Source organism: Microcebus murinus, chromosome X, assembly GCF_040939455.1.
Source record: "Microcebus murinus isolate Inina chromosome X, M.murinus_Inina_mat1.0, whole genome shotgun sequence".
NCBI classification, from domain to species: Eukaryota; Metazoa; Chordata; class Mammalia; order Primates; family Cheirogaleidae; genus Microcebus; species Microcebus murinus.
This window is the reverse complement of record NC_134136.1, coordinates 87096344-87117402: the sequence shown is the minus strand read 5'-3', so window position 1 is coordinate 87117402 and position 21059 is coordinate 87096344. Positions and strand designations below refer to the sequence as shown.

Genomic DNA, 21059 nt, shown 5'->3' with positions numbered 1-21059 from the left:
ATAAAATACTAGCTGTTGACTCACAGTTATACTAGAAGGGCCAATTTTACAGACTGCCAGGATAAAGATGATTTTAATTAAATCGCACAAATCCCTTTGTACTGCAACCAAAATCCTACACAGGCTGACTCTGAGCCATTCTGGCGTGTGTAGAGTTAACCAGGTTACCAGGATTCCTAGTTAACTTCTTTCACCAGGAATGCAATTCGTGTTTACCTATATAAGGAAACCTGTTAGGCTGACCTGAGTTTGGCGGATTTTTGCGCTGACTGAGAGGCGTGTAAGCACACACCCTGGAGAGGGGGAGTGATTCCGAGCTGGACAGAGCAAGCTTCCTGAATGCCCCAGCCATTCAGCTGATCCGAGGCAAAGAGCCGACACTTGCCCCAGAACAGCCTGCTTGGAGGACCTACGGGTTTGCCTTTTCCAGATCACAGTTGAGGAACAAAAACCCCGTCCTGAGAAAAATGGGGAAGCCGGTGAGTCTTACCGCTCTCTCTCTGCTTGCTTCTGCTAAGTGGCACGCCTCTCTGCTCTCACCCAGGAAGCAAAGTGAGAGGCGTAGCTCAGCCTCTAACCCCACAGCTCCTTCCTGAACAAATACAAGGTTTTGCGAATACCTCCAGACAACTTTTTCTGGCTGTTTTGCACACCAAAAATCCACAGAGGCAATGCTTTTAGCACCTTAGACATTCCAGAGAGTGTTTTTCCTAGGCAAGAGTTTCTATACCATCGCGATGAGCAAACTTTCTCATCTTTGTTGCACTCTAAAACAGTGGAAATGAGCCTTGGGATACTTTGCGAGGAAGGCTGAACCCCCAAGGAAGTAATAGTAAAATCTAAGAGAGGTTCTTAAAACCACAGGCAGTGTGATAGTCTGCAAAAGTGTAACTTGTCACTAAAAATGCAATCTGAAGGTATCATTTTTCATTCACGCGGCAGCAAAATCCTTGCATCCTGCAAATGTAATAAAGGACACCTTCTGAGACACTGAGGAAAGAAAGAAGTCGAGCTGGCCTCTTTGTTCTAGACAATGTAAAGAAGCTCGCTCTTGCATTTTGACAAGGGAGCGTATGACTATTTATATATATGGTGAGAACGATGAATAAAGACTTTATGTCAAAGGCATTATAGTCAGTTGAGTTAAAATTTGGCTGTATTCTAGACATATACAAAAATCTCAATCTGAATGTAATTAAACATGGAAATGTGAAAGTGTTTAACAGACTCACAGGGAAATATTTGTTATACTTAGGAGCAGCCAATTATAAGAGGCAACCAGGAAAGAAAAAAAAAACTATTTCAACTGAGTTCTGGGGCACAGGTAAAACTTTTTAAAAGAAAGTCAATGTTTTTTAGCTGCCAAAATTGATTTGAAATCAGGTACAATTTTTTATTTTTATTTTTTCATGGTGAGATGGTTTTCTGAATTGAGATTGGTTTTCTGAGTTGGGCTGGATAATTGTGTTGAATAATTTACTTGTCTTTGAAAGAAATATCATTTTCTGTCATGCACAGAGGCTTATCCTAAGAGTTTAGGGAGCAAGATTGTGCTACTGACTGCAACAAGTGGCACGAGGACCCAATTTCAGATTTCTGATGTTATGAAATTAATTCTTAAATTAATTTAAAGAAAAGCAATCAGCGCAAACAAGCAGATTTGAGAAAATTAACACTTTTTAAAAAAATTACAAGTCATAATTCATTCCCTAATGAAACTATTGATTTAATACAAGGATTGGCAACTGCCTGGTCATTAGGACAAAAGCTATGCCCAATTTAATGTAGGATCTTTGACTCTAAAAAGCATAATTTTGACAGTAACACAGTTTAAATGAAACCTGCTCACCTCCATGAGACTGAAACACAGAAAAACAATGTGTGTAATACAGTAGACATTTTAGTAAATAAAATTCTTAATAGCACAAGCAGCAGAACAGAGGGGACAATGAAAATGTTTTAAAGCTTGTTATTGCCTCGGTGCTGCTCAGAAAAATAGGAGTCTTGATATTATGTTGCTGTCAATATAAGTCAGTAACCCAGGAGACACAAAACACTATTTTAAAATATACGGTTAATAACAGATGGTTTAATACCAGGTTGTCTCACCCTGCCGATGAGATGGCCCCGAGCCAAATCAACCAGCGCGTCTGTCGTTTTTCCTGTGAGTTGATATGTACATAGTTATTATACACTAATTACATTAACAGCCAAGGGAATATATAACCAAAAAGACAGATAAGTCTCCTGGGGTAGGGAGGGTGGGGATGCGTACACATAGGGTTTTGGATCTCTTGTTTAGAATTCTCCTTGCCAGTGGCACATGAATTACTACAAATGACTGGGAGTCTCGGCTCTAGAATCTACTCATCCCTGGCTCCTTGGCAGCTCATTTAGGGGTAATAATATTGTTTATAGTATTTAACACTTTGGTGTTAACAGAGTTCCAGGAGGATTCCTTCTTGAAGATTAAACTTTAGTGTCCAAACTCATTTAAAGACAGGATGCTGTATGATTGCATTAACCCTCCTTGAGTCACTGGTATTATATGCTGGTGTGAAGGGTTTAACCATTTGGCAACCTCCTTAGACCTATAAGATGTTAGTAGGTGCCCCGGTTAAAATAGATTGAAAAATACTGGGGAAAAAACTAAGGGAAATAGGTCTTCTCAGAGTCTTAATATGTTCATTTGTTCATATGTGTTCTGACTCCCCAAGAGAGGCATATTATGTACTATATGAAATATGAGTTGCTGCAAACTTATTTGATAGCTTGTTTCTAGGCTGATCAGCCTGAGGAATATTCCTTAAGACAAGGCTGGACAAAGCTGGACAAAGCTACCACAGAGCACTGGTAGATGATGAGTGGGTTGCACACATGCCCAGCAATTGATCTTTCTTGGCACCCAGGCCATGAGACTGTGTTTGGAATGAGTGGATCCAACGAAGGTTATCTCTGCACCATGTATCTTCCTCAGTTTACCTCAATATATAGTACAGATAGGATCAATTTCTACATCTGTCATGATCTGTAAAAATTAGAAAACTGCCTTTGGCAATCAGGTCCAGAATATTGATCAAGTCAAAATGCCACAACATTTTGTTAACCTGGGCCTTGGGGCTCAATGAAAAGAAAAATCGCCTAATTTTTATCATGCGATCGTGGGAGTGTTAAGGCCCTCTGTATATGTCATAGAGTTTATTCTCTTTATTCCATAAAGAATTTAAAGAGGTATTCTATAGTGTGTGTGTGTTGTTTTTGTTGTATTCTTAGAGATTTCCTGAAAAGTTAATGGCAAATTGTTTCTTTTTGGGATCCTTTCTAACATTTAGTTATTGCTTATACTTCCCTTTCTCAAACTGCTATCAGGGTTTGTTTGGCTGGGATTCTCCCGCCACCAATGTGACTTGGTGCAGGGGCAATGGCCTTAAAAGAACCTGGCTTTAAAGGTTATTTATTAAATACAAATGCTTTCCTTGGACTCTGTGCCAAATTTGTACACAGCATTCCTATCCTTGGTGAACTTTTTCTAGCTTCCTCTGCCTACCATTTGACATCAATTACCTTTCAAAAACATTTTGTGTTATTAATTCCTGTTACATTCATTCAGCAAAGACTTATTGAGTGCCTTTTGAAGTCCTATGCTAAGTGCTCTAGAGGAAAAGCAGGTATATAAGATACAGAGGAATTTAAACCAAGTCTTTATGCAACTGATAGTATTTCTGCAAAGAAGAATCTCAATACCTGAATAGTATGCAGCATGTAAAGCATGATTTGCTGCAAACTTACTTGATCACCCACTTTTTTATTGCTGATCATCCTCTAAGTCAGAGTTTCCCAATCGGTGGTTGGTGAACAGGTAACTGACACATTAATATGGTCATGTTTTCATTGACCAGATGATTTCTGTGTCAGAGAATACCAGGTAGATGCCAATAAACTTAGTGTGCCTACAGAGGCAAGACACCACCTGAATCTCCCTGCAGAGCATCCATAAATAACTGAGAGCTGGATGATGCTGCTTTATGTTTTGTTAATGTAATGTTCAAGACCACTCTCTCAGGTTGTCAGGGATTCCTAGGGTGCCACACAGAGAAGAGCTATTAATATTTCCAGAGCACTAGGTAACTTGATAGCTTTTATAATGGCTGTAACCACTGGAAATTATTAAGGTACAAGTTTCAGTAACAATTCTCATGAAGCAGACAAGAGCAGCTGCTGTTACTTCTAAGATCGTACATGCAAGGCTTAGAATCAAGGACTGTGAATTAATAACTGGTTTGCAACAGTAGAATTTTCCAAGTACCTAGGGCATTGGTAAAATCAATTTAAAATATATTTATATCTGAGGAAAGGTTAGCTGGTGAGATGATAGTCAAGACTAAGACTTCTAGTTAAATGTAAAAGTACATTTTCATTTTTTAATTAATTGCTCACAACCACATATAAGGGAATCTTCTGTGAACGTTTCAAAGACATTGAGTTACTATAAATATTAATGTCAATGGTTCAGTTAATGTTATTTTTTATTTAAAAAGAAAATAAAATGGATTGCAGTGCTTTGGGGAATATAGTATTCTCAGATATGCATGGTACTTAATAGCTGAAGCTGCATAAAGAATGGGTCTGACCATATGTGAGCAAGTATCCTTTCACTCTCTTGTGAGTTACTCTTCACTTGTCTAAACTTGAGACAGAAATGAAATTAAGCAGAACCTCCTCGATTTGACAGTTTGAGTTTTAACACGTGACAGAATTGGAATTTTGGTCAAAGAGCTTGAGCCAGGATGTGCTGCATTATTTATAGATATCATTCTACAACAGAGGCCTTGATTATTTAAACCAAAATTATTTCCCCCCCAGAGTATCTAATTGTGCAGTTATTTATGTCTATACTGATACACTCATCATGTATTGCCTTGGGGAACAAAACAGTATATAAACTACCAGAGAACAGATAACAAGTTTACTCGAACTGATATCCTTAGCTTAAAGTTAGGAATCAAAAGAATTATAGTGTTTCCCAAGTTTCTCCCAAAGCAGTGGATGGTGTGTTGGGCCAAATCATTTTAAACTTCTATGGAATTCAATTTCCTCATCTCCATTAATGGAGACATAAATATACACTTCATTGAACAGTTATAAGTATTGAAAATGGTCATGTCTGTGAAGGCAGCTGGCACAACACTGGGCATAAGGTCGATCAGAAAATATTGGTTGGATCTGAAATGGGTGGGGATGGATCAGGCATCTTCAAGTAAGCAATTCAGGGGTTGAAGAAGTAGAAGCAGACACACACTTGTGGCCCTTACATAATTTTACCCACTCAATTTGAAATTTGTGTTTCAGTGAAGCATGATATACCTTCTATTGTCTTGTACCAGGTCCTCCTATTTATTTGCATTACCTGTTTGTCCCTTGTAGGTTTTTGTGTTTGAGACTCTTGTTCTAAAGACTTCTTCCTTCTGTAGCAATCTATGTTATCTCAGTGTAGGTTTCTTACTCTTAAGGTATTTCCCCCAAAGTACCACATTTTATAAACAAAGCAAAAAATGCTCTCTTCAAACTCTTACTAGTTTAAAAGCTTGAAATCTTTCCAATAGCAATGGCAGAGGGACTGGGCTAGTAAATTTACTAATAAAAGCCACTTTTTAAAATAAGGAGAATGTCTCCCTGGCTTTAGTTCATAGCAATGGTTTTCCAGGGGTCTTGAAGATGACCCTCTCTTAGGGTATTATACCCCTAAGGTTACCCTCGGACCCCACTCTCTTTCTCTGGCTCTCCAATCCATCACACCCACCCCAGTGGAATGTGACATTTAATCTGATGTGGCTCCCAGGACTTGGAGAGAATGTGTCCCATGGGCTGACATGCCCTGGCAAGAATTCATTCATTGCTAAGGCAAGTGGGGCCGTAAGGTGTTTGTGTGATGAGGAAGCAGGTCAGCTTTATCAAAATGTAGATCAAGCTGCTATCTACTTCTGGCTTATTTTCACTGAATCTCAGATACTCTGTATTGGTAAGATACAACACTAAGAAAGAAAAAAAAATTCCTCCAATTAATCTATAACACAATGTTCTCTTAGCACTTTAATATTGTATGCTACATTTATTGAAAGAGCTCTTTTAGACTTACCCTATTATTTAAAAATCATATATTTCTCCTGAGCATACATAAATGGAAAATATAAGTGAGATAAACTTCTTAAGAAGTTTCAACTTTTGAACTGAGAATCATCATGTCTGTGCTTTTCTGTACCATGCCATCATACATTGTACCAAAATGCAGCATTTCTTTAAAAAGAGCTTCTCTATGATCTCCGAGTTTATACCAGAAGGTAACAATCAAGACTATATTCTTTCCTCAAATGGTCCTGTGAGAGAATGCAGTTGTCCATTCATACTCCCGAGGAATGTCCACCAAGTTACTACATCTCTCAGTAAACTAATTCTTTTTTTTTTTTTTTTTTTTTTTTTTTTTTGAGACAGAGTCTTGCTTTGTTGCCTAGGCTAGAGTGAGTGCCGTGGCGTCAGCCTAGCTCACAGCAACCTCAAACTCCTGGGCTCAAGGGATCCTCCTGCCTCAGCCTCCCGAGTAGCTGGGACTACAGGCATTCGCCACCATGCCCGGCTTATTTATATATATATATATATATATATATATATATATATATATATATATATATTAGTTGGCCAATTAATTTCTTTCTATTTTTATGGTAGAGACGGGGTCTTGCTCAGGCTGGTTTTGAACTCCTGACCTTGAGCAATCCGCCCGCCTCGGCCTCCCAAAGTGCTAGGATTACAGGCGTGAGCCACCGCGCCCGGCCTAGTAAACTAATTCTTTAACACTTTGAACATACATCCACAAATATATTAAGATTCAGCACACTTAGTGGTTTCCATAGGTCTCCTGGGTATCTGTCCAGACAACTTTCTCCCAATATCACCTAAACCCTGAGATGATCTGTCTTTCTCATCTGGGAGAAATCCTTCCTCTTTCCTCTTTTTTTGAGTGGCTTTGCCAGGTCTGCAACTTCTCTTCTCTAAACGGATAACGCTTGTTTTAAATAATGCCTATAACTCAACTGAAATGACAATAATAAGAACTGCTATGATGAAGAGAGTCCGGCAGGGTGAGGTGATTCACAACTGTAAGCCCAGCAGATTACATGGAGTTGGGAGGATCAGTTAAGGCCAGAAGTTTGAGACCAGCCTGAACAACATAGTGAGACCCCATCTTTACAAAAATTTTAAAAATTAGCCAGGTGTGGTGGTACATGCCTGTAGTCCCTACTCAGGAGGCTGAAATGGGAAGACCACTTGAGCCCAGGAGTTGAGGCTGCACTCCAGCCTGGGTGATAGAGTATGAACAACATCTGTAGTTGCCATATTTACTGCTTTGGCATGGATTTCTTTCCAGGTAAGACTAAGTAAGAGAACAAGATCCTGGAAAGGATGGGACAGGAATGGGATAAGGATGAAGGGAAAGGATGGAGAGATGGCAGGCAGAGAAAAACAGAAAGGAGATGCTCTACATTCATTCAATAAGATTTATCAAATGCTTGTTCTGAATGAGGCATCACCATACATGCTAAGGCTAAAGTGGAACCTGCATTCAAGTAGTCAAACGTAGGAAACAAAAATTGATGAAATATCACACAAACAAGAGTAAAGGTGTACCTGGAATAAAAGCTGTAAAGTAGATGTTTATGTTTCCATGAGATTATACTAGAAGAATATACAATCCAGAGGGAAATCAGAGGAAGCTTCCCCAAGAAAAGGATGTTTGAGCTGAGAGATAGAAGGAAAGGATGTGAGGCAGTGTGTTTGCAAGGGTAAGAAACGGGTAGATTCTGTGAGGGAATTTTCAACAAGGGATGACATTGGTCTTTTGAAAAGTCCACATTGGCAGCAACCTGGGAAATAGATCAGATCATAGGGCCATCACAGCTAATGTGGTTGGACCAAACAGGAGCCTAGGAAAGCAAAGATAATATATACTTGTATCATTAGTAACATCATGGTGGTAGAGATGAAGAGAAGTGGATGGATTCCAGTTGTATTTCAGAGGTGAACTTGACAGGAGTGGATGATTAATGGGACATGGGAGATGGTGAGGGACCAGGAGTTGTCAAGTCAGATTCCCCAAAATTTGCTTCATATAACTAGAGAGTCAGTGGTGTAGGGAACAATGGAAGTTGACTTGGTTTGGAATAAAGGAGAGGAATCATTTGTAGCCTGATAGAGTAGAAAATGCACAAGCTCATTCATTTACTAGCTATGTGATGCTAAGTTTCTTTGAGCCTCAGCTCTCCCATCTTTAAAATTATATCATAAACATACACCTTAAGAGTTGTTGGGACAAGCAGATGAGGTTTACATAAATGAAAATCACCTCATATATGGTTAAATATCCTATGCATGAGTTACTATTATAACTCTACAAATTCCCCAGCAACAGAGCCTGGAGGGAGAACAGCTATTTTCAATAACTTCCTGGGGTGGGGACAGGGGTGGGGTGGTGGGTGAGGGTCTTGACAGCTGAGATCTCAACACTCTGTAAGTTTACCTGAGTGAAGTTTTCTCCTTGTTGATAATGTACAGGGCAGCTATTAACTTCAGTTGTCTAGTGAATTCCTTCTATTTCATTCCAATCTTTTTACTCCCTCCCCTCAACCTGGATTAAGGGATCCCATATACGAACAAACTACACTGCTTTTCTCAACTGAGATCCCTTATCACTTGTAAGAGGACTATAGGATTTAGGAAAGTGTAACCCGAGAGTTTGCACTAACAGATGAGCACACTCCATTAACTTCACACTCCCAATAGGGTTTGGGTGAAGGTTTTACCATTCTGTTTTTCTAGCATTGATTTAGCAAGAGCATTTTATATGGCATGTGTAATTCCACTGCCCTTGGGTGACCTCAGCAAATTCCTTCTGGCTTCCAAATATTCTCTCATTAAAGGGAGTCATTAGGCAGTGAAAGCTGCAGCCATAGGGTTAGGAAAACCTTGGAATGGGCAGGTGAGGGGGAAGAGAGGGTTAAGTTCTGTGGAATCCAGGTATTAGCTTCCCTCTCTGCAGGTGTTCTGGTATTGTAGGATCCAAGTCACTACCAAAATTCTCACCCCATTGCCTTGTTCCATTTTTTTCCCTTTATTCTTAGCACACATTATTTAAGTATCTTTATTTTAGAGCTGAACTGTATGCCTACAGTTTGGGTGTATGTATGTAAAACCACATTTATATTTCCCTGAATTATTAAGAAGATTAAATTTCTCATCAAGACCCTATTCAGTTATTTTTTTCCACATAATAAACTCTTATGTTCATATAGAAAAATGTGTGGGAGCAGTGGGGGGCATCCCATTTTGCCATTTCACTTGTGTAACATTTGGGCGTAAGATTGTAAAGCATTTGTTTGAATGTTCAGACAACTAGATTGTGCTTGGTTCTTGATCTGGGTATTTGAGTTTTTTGTATACATCTAAATTGGGATTTAGGTGTGTGAGAAGCATGAGGAAGGAAGTGGAGTGAAAGCTGTTATTTCAAATAGAAATCTTAGGTGTGTAAGACCTTCCTCTTTCTATACTTTTCCCTGCCTTCATAATTTTTCCTCTACATGGCCCATTTTGGTGCAAATGCATTTCAAGACATAAGGGCAGTTTAAAAAGTCAATTTTAAATCTGAATTGTATCTCCCAAAGAGACTGCTGTTCTCACTTTATAAAGTCCCACTTGGCTGTGGCTTTGCTGAGCTCAAAGCAGGAGCATTCCATAGAAACTTCCAATTAGCATGTGCAATAGTAGTTGCTCCAAGCCTGGATGTTTTAGGAGTCACAATGCAATAGAAGGAAGCCAGAACTAGACAGTATCAAGCTAGAGAATGAGTTCACTTTGTCCATGAATGTAGTTACCTGCCAATAAATCATTTGCCAGTAGATTGAAGATAATGAAGGAACCTGGCAGAATGATCCAGAGTGAAGGTTGCAGCAAAGAAAACACATCAAACATTATAATCAATGAAAAATGGTGAAAACTTCTGTTTCCAGACCCCCAAATAAAGCTCTTGCAGAGATAAAGATGTGAGCTTTGCACACCATCAAGCCTTCTGGTCTGTTCATCCTGCTCAGAAAAGACTGAAATTGGGGAAGAGTAAGGCCTCTGCCAGCAGACTATAGGTCATAAATTAGTTAATAAAATCTGGCCCTTGTTATCTTTAAAATAACCTATTTTATATATACTTATTTATTTGATTTATTTGTTTCTCTGCTTACTCAAGGCTGTGTTTTGGTAGCATAAGTCAATATATGAGTTTTAGATTATATAAAAGTTTATTTATAAATGGCCTGCCTTCTGTGAGGAAAATAATAGGGTGTGGGGGGTATACAGTTTATTGCTATTGATCAGAAATTTCAGAGTTAACTTTAGATTTCAGTGCTTGCTTTGGCAGCACATTTACTAAAATTGGAATTGTACAGAGAAGATTAGCATGGCCCCTGCACAAGGATGACATGCAAATTTGTGAAGTGTTCCATATTTTTTTCTATTTTAAAATATATTTTTAAAAAATTTTTATATTAAATTTTAAAAAACTTTATATTTCTATACATAATACTAATGATTCCAAGGAAATTAGTATATTGTTATATTCTAAAATATATTTATTGTTATCAAAAATTAATCTGTATTGATGCTTCCAAGATTATTTTAGGGTTTTTGTAGTTCTAATAGATTATGTCCACGTATTGGTATTAATAATTCAATTCTTGTTTTATCTACTAAAGTCATTATCAATGATAAAGCAAATTATATGTATCTATGTACATTTCTAGGCATATAATATATATATATATATATATATATATATTAATGTGTGTGCCCATTTGAAAGTTTATTTTAAGGAGGGCAAGCTTTAGCTATTGTTTACTGACTTTTTTCGAAGTCAGAAGAAAGATATAAGAAAAGAAAATGTCAAAATTTTTTAAGATTGAATATAATGACTTAGAAGATAAATGGAAGATCAAAGAGGTCAGGGGAAAAAAAGAAAAAAGGAAAGAAAAGAAAAGCAGGAGGCGTTAGAGGAAGGGAGATCCCAAAGCAACAAAAAACTACTCCACTCTCCAGCCAAGCCCACTCTCCATATATAAACAAAAGCCCAGGGGGAAAAAAAAAAAAACAGGTGCAGGACTAAGAGATCAAGAAAAGAAGATGCAAGCCACAACTTGCCAGAAAATACTGGAGATAGAAAGAGAAGGAGGGGAGAAAAGGAGGGAGGGAGAGAGAGAGAACAAAAGAAAGACTGAAAAGATACTTTGGGGAAAATGCTTGCAAAGTTAAAGAAATGAGCAAAAAAGGAAAATAAAGTAAGAAATTAAAAGATAACATTAAGAAACAAGAAATGAGACCAAAATGGGCATTGTGGCTTGAGTTGGTGGATGGCTAAAAAAACATTGTTCTCTAGGTATCTTGATGAAAGGAGAAGTAGACAGCACACAAATGGAAGTGGGCAATTAGAAGAAAGCAAGAATAAGGTGAAGGGGGTACCGTTAGCCCACATCCAAAACAGCCAGCCAAGGAATGGATCTCTAAGAGTCGGTTTGTAATAATGTCCTGCTGGGGTCCTTCCCAGTGAAACTGACCCCTAAAGATGATATAGCTGGTTTAATATTTGTGATTAGTCATATTCTGCAATAGTAGTGCAAATACAGTTTTCTTTTTAAATGTTCCTAACTCAAAAAGGCTTGAGTGACAAGAGTCCAGGGCTTCTAAGCTGTAAGATGCTCCAGAGAAGGTTGTCTCTTCCTGACTTAATAAATGATTATTCTTGGACAGTAAACAATTGCTTGGTAGCCTAAAGAGTTAATCCCCCAAATGTCTTCCATACTCCCAGGAGTCATTTATTGAACCAGCAGTACGTGGCTTAATATTTATAAAATGCTTTGAATTTCTGCAGGGGAAAAGGAAAGAAAAGCTATAGTAGGTATAGCTATCTGAACCCATTTCTACCGTCAAGCTTTACTGGAGTACCCAGCACTTGACTTGGTAACTGCCAGGCTTACAGCCTGCGCATGAAATTCCAAATCCAGTCTCTTGTGGATTTGGCCTTATTTATCTAGGTTTACTGTGATTTTGCTCATAATGACTTATGTTTATGATTCAGCAACCCAAGGAATTGTTTTTATGGCAAGTTTGCATCTTATAGTCAATCACACATTTCAAGGCCCATTTCAGAAAACAAATTCGACACAGCATGTTAACAGTGAATTATGAATTCTTACCTATAGCAAGGAATGATACTCAGAGTGGTCAAGGAAAGCTTACCAGTTGTTGACTCAAAGTTAGACAGCTGTATTTAAAACTCCAGTGGGCAATTCTGAAGATGGCAAACTACTTTATTTGATACAGTGCCGTAGCACCTCCATTAGTGCCCTGGTTAGAATGCAAACATCTGCTTGCTTTTATTACCCATGTGTTACTTAAGATGGTCTGTTTCTTTATGACGTAAATCACTGGAATCTACTGACTATTTTTAAAGACTCTTTTAGTGTTTCCCTGAAACGATCACTCTTTACGATTGCTTAATAGATAATTGGCCCTTTAGGTACACAAAATTGTAAAGATCATATTTTCTGCTTTTCTGACCTTTTCCAAAGATGATATTACAGCTAAGGTTCCCTGGCCTGGGGCAGAATTGCTTGTATTTCCAAGCCATATGAATGACAGGTTCACGATAGCACGTTAGATCAAAAGAAACTTCACATCTCCAGTGAATGAATATGAGACTGCTGTTTTTTGCCTACTGACCATAGCTGTGTGGATTTGCCTAGTTTAGTTTGCCCTGTGAGGGTTTACTGTTTCTTTCCATACGTATTTATCTCACTCTGGCAAGCTGCTGGGCAATCTATTTGTCCTCCAGGCTGTGCATGTGTCCAGGACAGATAAGCTTCAGGGCAGCAAGGACCATCACTTTAATTCCAATGGACTGGCTATATTCCAGGACCTCTTGGTGGGCAATATTATCTTATTGTTCTGTTAAGTAAGAGCTTGAAGTCAATGGGACTGCTCAAGAACATGAGCACCATGAAAGAAAGGCTCTACCTATGGGAGAAACAAAACCCATCAATTATGATCCCAGATTTGAGAAAGGATTGGAATAAGATATAATGAATAGTACCATGGCTCTCTTTAGTCCAGTGATTAGAAAGGCTTTGGAGGGGCATGCTTATACATACTAGGTCTGGTAACTTATAGAATGTTACACAATAGGCCATCTGGAAGAATACTCTGATCATATTCCATAAAACATGGCTTTTACTCAGGTCCTAGGATTGCATGTTGGCAGGAAGTTTCCAGGGAATTCACAAGGGAAGAATATTGGAAGATGAGAATTTGAAGATTGTGAGAGTTCCTGAAATTTGCCAGAAGATTAAGACAAGGACTAATTGAAAGACTCTGAGAGACCAGAAAGAACAAACGTGGAAACGTTAGGAAGTAATGATTTCATTCCACTTAACATCTTGTTTCTTTCTCTCTCTGGATTCTGAATGCTAAATTTATGAAAATAGGAGGGAGGAAAAGAGTGTGTACCAAAAGGAAACAATTGGGAGGTGGAAATAAAAGAACATCTACTGCCTCGTGACTAGGGAGAGAAAAAGAATACAATGGAGAAATTCAAAGTCATTGATTGCAATAAATTTAACAATTACAATGTAGTGTTTAAGAATATAGTATTCCTTAAGTCACAAATAGAAGCATGTGAGTAAGTATCCTCTCTCTCTCTCTCTCTCTCTCTCTCTCTCTCTCTCTCTCTCTCTCTCACACACACACACATACACACACACACACAAAGATGTTCACACATGATGCAAGTTATTCCCCTATAAATAAACCAAATAAAACATATATATGTATATATGTGCTGCTTCCCATATCAGCTAAGGAAAGATGTAGGAAAGAACTCACTTTGCTTTCACAACCCACACTTTCCAGGGCCACCATCACTAGCTATTTAGTGCACCACAGGGATGTGCAGAACAGCACAGAAGTTAGGAGGACAAACTTTTGAATCACACAGACCTGACTTAGATTCTCTGCCATGTCACTTGCTAGCTGGACTTCCTGCTCTTAACACTTAACTTCCTGACTTTGGTTTCTTTTACCACCTACCTCCAAGAGTCCTTTCATAAGAATAAATTAGAAGTATGTACACTATTTTGCATAGAGGAAGCGCTTGATAAATGCTGGCTAATGTTGCCCTTCCAAGCTCCTTGGGAGTGATGGCCTAGTATTTGATAAACATGTAAACCATGGAACTGTCAGTCTAAAGGACAAATCATGCAAAACATACCACCTCTGGGGGATGGGGTGCCCACCAAAAGGCTTTTGAATTTGTTGGTTAATACTGCTTTTACTCCCAATCACTCCAAATTGTTTAGACTTCCTTCAGAGGCCTGTGGACTTAGACAGGACTTAAGATATCTTTGTTAATATAGCTAATGAAAAGGATTGATACCATATAGCAACAATGACCTGCCAGACTTGAAGCTAGACATTTAGTTTCTATCACCCTGTCCATTTAATTCACAACTGACAGCTTTATACCATCAAAGAATCTTTCTGAGACTAGCTGGGCCTGAAGCTTTGTGTGTGAAATATTGCTCAAATGAATTTGAATTAACCATACTAAATTATTTAGTGATTTCAGGCAACCATTGTAGCATATGTTGACTCAAAAGTAACTTTTAAGAGTTTTGCCTGGAGACAAATTCTCTGTAAAATGCTTGAACAAATTAAACACAAAGTTAAAATTTGTTTAGAAGATGATGTTTTATCCCAGTCTGGTGTTAGTCATTTTAGAAATATACATGTCCTGAAGACATACTTCAACAGGGCAAAAACCCTAGTCAACAAAAAAATCCTATTTCTATAAATATACAGAAATGACAGCAATATGGAATGAAAGAAATTAGTATCCATAGCCATTTCCTCTTCCTGTCACTCTCAAGGAAGTGTTCTTTGATGGAAAAGAAAACCATGTTGAAGTGATCCTAAGGTTGACTATAGAAGTTTTCCAAAGTAATTCATTGCTAAAATCTACTTATCATAGACATATCTAATTTCACCTTGTCCTCCTCTTACATTCCAAAGCATAGATAAATGATTTACTTGCTTGTTCTACTGAACAATAGATTATAAAACTTGTGTCTTTCTGTAATGTTTTATAACAAATACCACTGAGGAAAACACTTAGCATTTCCCATCCTCTAGACGGGATATATGAAAATTAAAAAGCATAGATCTTTTTTGCTAAGTTAGCTTAGATTCTTGAGAACAGATGTTGTGTTTTTCCCTCACACATATCTGATCCTTCAAAGGTGTTTATTTGTTGTAATACCTTGCTGCGGAAGTGTCAGCTATTCTCAATCTTACAGAATAACTGACAAGGCAGATAAACCTAAAAGTTTAACATCAAAGGGCTTGAGATGTCCCTGCCTTAATGCTGGAATTTGGATCATCTAATGAGACTGTGTAATTTGATTTCTTAACTAGAAAAATTGCGGTAGAAGCTGGGGCCCACCAGCTCCCTGGCTGGGTATCCATTGCCTCCTTGCTCTTTCATTGTTTCACAAGGAATCCTTTTAAAAGAAAAAAAAGCACATCTGTCACAGGTACCTTTGTTCATCCACAAATCTCCCCAAACATGCTCCTGACTTCCATTTTGTAGGTAATTATGTTTGTTAAACAATATTCGAAATGGCACATACTGAATTAGTTTTTCCCTCATGCATATGGAAATAATGTCCATAGTAAAATTATTTGGAGTCTATGCAGTAGCACCACAGGTGCAATTTAGTTGGTGGTGATTGTACATTCAACAACTTTTGTGAACCTCTTCTATTCAGGGAAGTTTGCTGGATACTTAGGGATAGTGAGAAAATTTTCAAGAATCCAATATGAACAAAACCCACATCTTTTCCAACCTAAAAGTGTGCTATATAGTGGAGGACAAAGCAACTATAAATATAAAACACAATCCATTCATTTGTTCAACAACCATTTATTAGACACCTATTTATTAGGCTATGGAGACACACATTTCCTGCCCTCAAGGAAATTACAGTTTGATAAAGAATTTTGAAGAGGTGCTAAGTAGAAGCACAAACTGAACATTTTCATTAGAAACATAACTTAAATCACGCATGTGTGAAGAAAGCTACAATCTGTTGAAAGTCAAAAATAAATAACAAGTCTAGTTGATGTTTATATCATATTGGCCTCATAAAGATTGTATAATTAACAGAAAAGAATTGAAATGACTTTGTTGGTTGGGCTTCTATTATTATTGTTGTTGTTGTTATTTATTTGGAAGCTATCACTTATGTTTCTGTTGTCTACTTGAAATAGTTCTGAAGTGGTTGAAAACAGTACTGAGACCTTAGTGAGCTTCAGAATCTACAGGTGAGAGCTAGGAAGAAGCAGATTGCTGAGCCTCAGCCACAGAAATTCTTTCAACCAATCTGGGGATGGGGCCTGAGAGTTTACATGTCTAATAAGTTTGCAGGTAATGCAAATTGCGCTAGTCTGCGGATCCCACTTTGCAGCACTAGTTTAAGATATGAACAGACTGCTGTAATGCTTCCTAGATTCTGAGGAGAGTGTGAAAGATGGTAGGATTCCTACATTTCTTGGTCATGGCCAGTGGAAGTGAAAAAAACCAATTGCCCAGTCTAATGTAGAAATGAAATAAATTTTTTGGACCATTCAGGAAACTTGTTGGGTAAGGCTTTAAATCTGAGGAATTGTAATTTATCAATACTAGTTCAACTCTCTCTAATCAGTATAGTCAACTTGTGTTAACGCACACAGATGCAGTAACCCCTGACGGCCTGATGAAAAGCATTTGTTTGCTGTGGTCACAGAGCATTAGAGTTTCCAGTTCCCATGCACACTCTGGAGGATTATGAAATGTAGTTTGCGTATTTACACTTTGCTGTCCCTGATCACTTGCCCAATGCTCTGAGGTAGTTTCCAGCTTTGAGTGAAGAATCTGCACAGGACTTTATTGAGGAAGGCTGTGTTAAGGACAGACCATTGGATTTGAGCTCACAATATCTTTAACAGCCATTTTCTTTCTTTTCTATATTGTTGGCTGCTTCGGTCTATAATTTCAGTGGTGCAGCCAGTGGGATGAAAGCATTAAAGGGAGAGATGGAAGATGTGATTTCTTGTACTGGCTCAGCTGGCACTGACCATTCTGTGACTTATGACTGACCCTTTCAGGTCAGTTAAGTTTTCCAGTATAGAGTTCCTGGGTCTATAAAATGAGAATGCAAGATGGCAGGGAATTTTTGAAGGACTTTTACCATGGTGTCATTTGTTACAGGGAATTTTGTGGTAATGTTTAAAAAGGTTATTTTAAGATATGTGCAAAGGGAATATTCAAAAGGAAATAAGTATGCAATTACCATATAGACTAGAAATTGGACTCCTGGGCATTTATCCCAGAGAAATAAAATGTTCACACAAAAACCTGCACATAAATATTCATAGAAGCTTTATTCATGTTACCCTGAACATAGAAATAACCCAACTGTCCTTCAAGAAGTGAAGGGTTAAACAAACTATGATATATCTTTACCGTGGAATACTATGCAGCAATAAAAAGGAATGAACTATTGATAAAACCTGGATGAATCTCTAGAGAATTATTCTGAGTGAAAAGGCAATGCCAAAAGGTTACATACTGTATAATTCCATTTGTATAACACTCTTGAAATGACAAAATTTTAGAAATGAAGAACAGATTAGGCCAGGCGTGGTGGCTCACACCTATAATCCTAGCACTCTGGGAGGCTGAGGTGGGAGGATCGCTTGAGGTCAGGAGTTCAAGACCAGCCTGAGCAAGAGCAAGACCCTGTCTCTACTAAAAATAGAAAGAAATTAGCCAGACAACTAAAAATATAGAGAAAAAATTAGCCAGGTAGGGTGGCACATGCCTGTAGTCCCAGCTACTCAGGAGGCTGAGGCAGGAGGATCGCTTGAGCCCAGGAGTTTGAGGTTGCTGAGAGCTAGGCTGATGCCATGGCACTCTAGCCTTGGAACCTGAGCAAGACTCTGTCTCAAAAAAAGAAAGAAAGAGAGAGAGAGAGAGAGAGAGAGAGAGAGAGAGAGAGAGAGAGAGAGAGAGAGAGAGAGAGAGAAAGAAAGAAAGAAAGAAAGAAAGAAAGAAAGAAAGAGAGAGAGAGAGAGAGAGAGAGAGAGAGAGAAAGAAAGAAAGAAAGAAAGAAAGAAAGAAAGAAAGAAAGAAAGAAAGAAAGAAAGAAAGAAAGAAAGAAGAAAGAAAGAAAGAAAGAAAGAAAGAAAGAAAGAAAGAAAGAAAGAAAGAAAGAAAGAAAGAAAGAAAGAAAGAAAGAAAGAAAGAACAGATTAATGGTTGCCAGGGGCTAGGGATGGGGGAAAGGGGGGAGGTGGATATAATTATAAATGGGCAACACAAAAGATCATTGCAGTGATAGAACTAAATACACACACACACACACACACACACACACACACACACCCCAGTATAAGTAAAACTGGAAAAATCTGAATAAAATCAGTAGATTGTATCACTGTCAATATCCTGGTTGTGATATTGTACTATAGTTTTGCAAAATGTTATCATAGGAGGAAAAGGTGCAAGGGGTGTCTTTGTATTATTACAGCTGCATATCAATCTATAATCATTTCAATAAAAATTTCAATGAAGTTTTTTTAGACAGAAAGAATTTTGTTTATTGTGAGCCAAAAAGTCATATTAATATGATTAAAATGTCAAATTTTACTCATTAGTTTTCAATAATCATCAACAAATTCTTCTCTTCTACTTTTGTAAACTTTCTGAGAGTAAACCATTGAACATACAGGGGGAAAAAATGATCCTCTACAGCAAGGATTGGCAAACTATGGCTTTGTGGGCTAAATCCAGGTTGCCGCCTGCTTCTGTATGGCCCACAAGCTAAGAATGGTTTTTATATTTTCAATTTGAAAAAATTCAAAAGAAGAAATAATATTTTGTGACAAATGAAAATTATATGAAATTCAAACTTCAGTGTCCCTAAATAATATTTTATTGGAATACAGCCACACTCATTTATTTATGTATTATTTATTATTCATGACAGCTCTTGAGCTACAACAGCAGAGTTGAGTAATTGCAACAGATCTTCTGGCTCATGATGCCTAAAACACTGACTATTTGACCCTTTATAGAAAAGGTTTGCCAACCTCTGCACTACAGGGGTAATTGCCCAGACTTTCTAGGCTTAGACAGTCTCCCATTGTCACTTGGGTTTCCTAATGTAGCTCCAATGAGTGATTATCTTGGTTTCCAGGCATTCCCTGAGAAAAATAAGGAAAATAATGCTAACAGTTCGTAGCATAAACTCCATAGGAAAATGTTCTAAGTGTCACTGCCTGAATCAATAGCATGTGTCTTGGGTTGTTCTGCTTGTATACTCCATACTTCTGGCAGAGGCATTGATCGCACTTTACAAACTCAGCCCATAGGACAGCAGGCATCTTTTAAGAGAGAGCAACCGAGTGAGCAAGTGTTTCTTGTGGAGCACAGAAAAAAATGTGATCTCAAAGCGAGACAGACTGGGTTCAGGTTCAAATCATCACTCAAGCATATTCCAGCTATGTGACCTGAGCCAAGTTACCCATCTTTCCGGATTTTCTTTACTCTTCTTCAGAAAAATACAAATCATAATCCCCATTGCAGGGACGTTGAGAGGATGCAATAAACTCCTATATCAAGCACCTGTCATGAGGCAGGCAGGACTTGGCAAATGCTAGTTCCAGGATGGGAAGCCAGTCGTTGTTCTGTTTTTGTGTCTGGGCTCTCAATGCCTCACATCCCTCAATCTAACTCCAGAATTTACACACAGACATCAGAATTCTTTTATAAACATCAATCAGGCTCCATTTTTGCAGTTTCTCCATAAGTGTCTATGGAGTGTCTTTTTTTAAAACTAGACCATTTATTTCCCTGCTACCCAGACCTCTCCACCAAGAGACCTGAGTGGAGGTTCTGACACAATGGAATATAAATCAAATCTATTTTCCAATTATAGGATGAAATATGTCTCCAGTGCTAGGGAAAACCTGCAGATTGATGTTATCCCAGTAGGCTCAGCACTGGTCTCCAGGAATAGGCGAATTCGAGTTTTAAAATGTTTCCGGGCCTTCGGGTTATAAAGACAACCTTCATACCGAAATCGTACAGTCTGAAGGGAAACATGCGGGGGCGTGCCAGTTTTGTCATAGATGAACGTTCAATTCAAAGTGACCTGGCTTGTGATTAACTCTCCATATTGGTTCAACGGAGACTTGGACATGCTTCTCACCCAACTTCTCCCAGGGCAAGTCAGACTGCAGCTGGGAGAACAGTGTTCCATGTCAAATGCTCTCTGAAAGGACATAACATACAGTCTCAGGTGTCTTCCCCAATCTGGGCCAGGCAGAGCAAGGACTGGAATTACTCAAATGCTGCTGGAGACATGTGTCCCTGAACATGACTTTGATCCCTCATAGAGATGCTCAGAGAGAAGATTTTTAGGATGCCAATGTTTATCTAGGTTCTGATGTACGAGGATGTTGGGGGGGGGGGGAGAGAAGTTGATAAATGAGTTTTCATCAGGTTGAGTCGGTATTTTTGGAGTCTGTCAATCTTTTTGATTAAGAGCTATGGCTTAAATTACATAGTTTCTTTGTCACCCCTCTTTTCCCAGCTGTCTTAAAGATATGGCAGCTTAACAACCAGCAAAAAGTAAGCACATGTATGTAATGAGCCCATATATATATATTTTTTTTCTATGTGGCCACGCAAGCTTTGCTGCCTGAAGATAAATGAAATTGTCCATCCCCACATAGTCTGCCTCCCACCCCCATCACACTGCCAAAACTACCCCCAAATAATGTCCCTATAACCTCCTCATGGCTAAATCCACTCAGCACTTTAACCATTACTGTACTTGACATTTCAGTGATATTTTATATTGCTTTTTCCT

The 21059-nt window shown here is 38.3% G+C and overlaps 1 protein-coding gene and 1 non-coding gene across 2 annotated transcripts in view; both read left to right on the top strand.

The window, feature by feature from the left end:
* The first annotated feature begins 295 nt into the window (after positions 1-295).
* MID1 (midline 1) overlaps positions 296-21059 on the top strand; it is a 331494-nt gene continuing 310730 nt past the window's right edge. The window contains exon 1 of the mRNA XM_012784842.3: positions 296-479. The gene's annotated coding sequence lies outside the window, so the exon portion shown is untranslated. The remainder of the gene's footprint in view (positions 480-21059) is intronic.
* LOC142866023 (U6 spliceosomal RNA) lies at positions 10444-10550 on the top strand. The gene has a single exon (XR_012916096.1). It is a non-coding gene; the product is annotated as a U6 spliceosomal RNA (small nuclear RNA).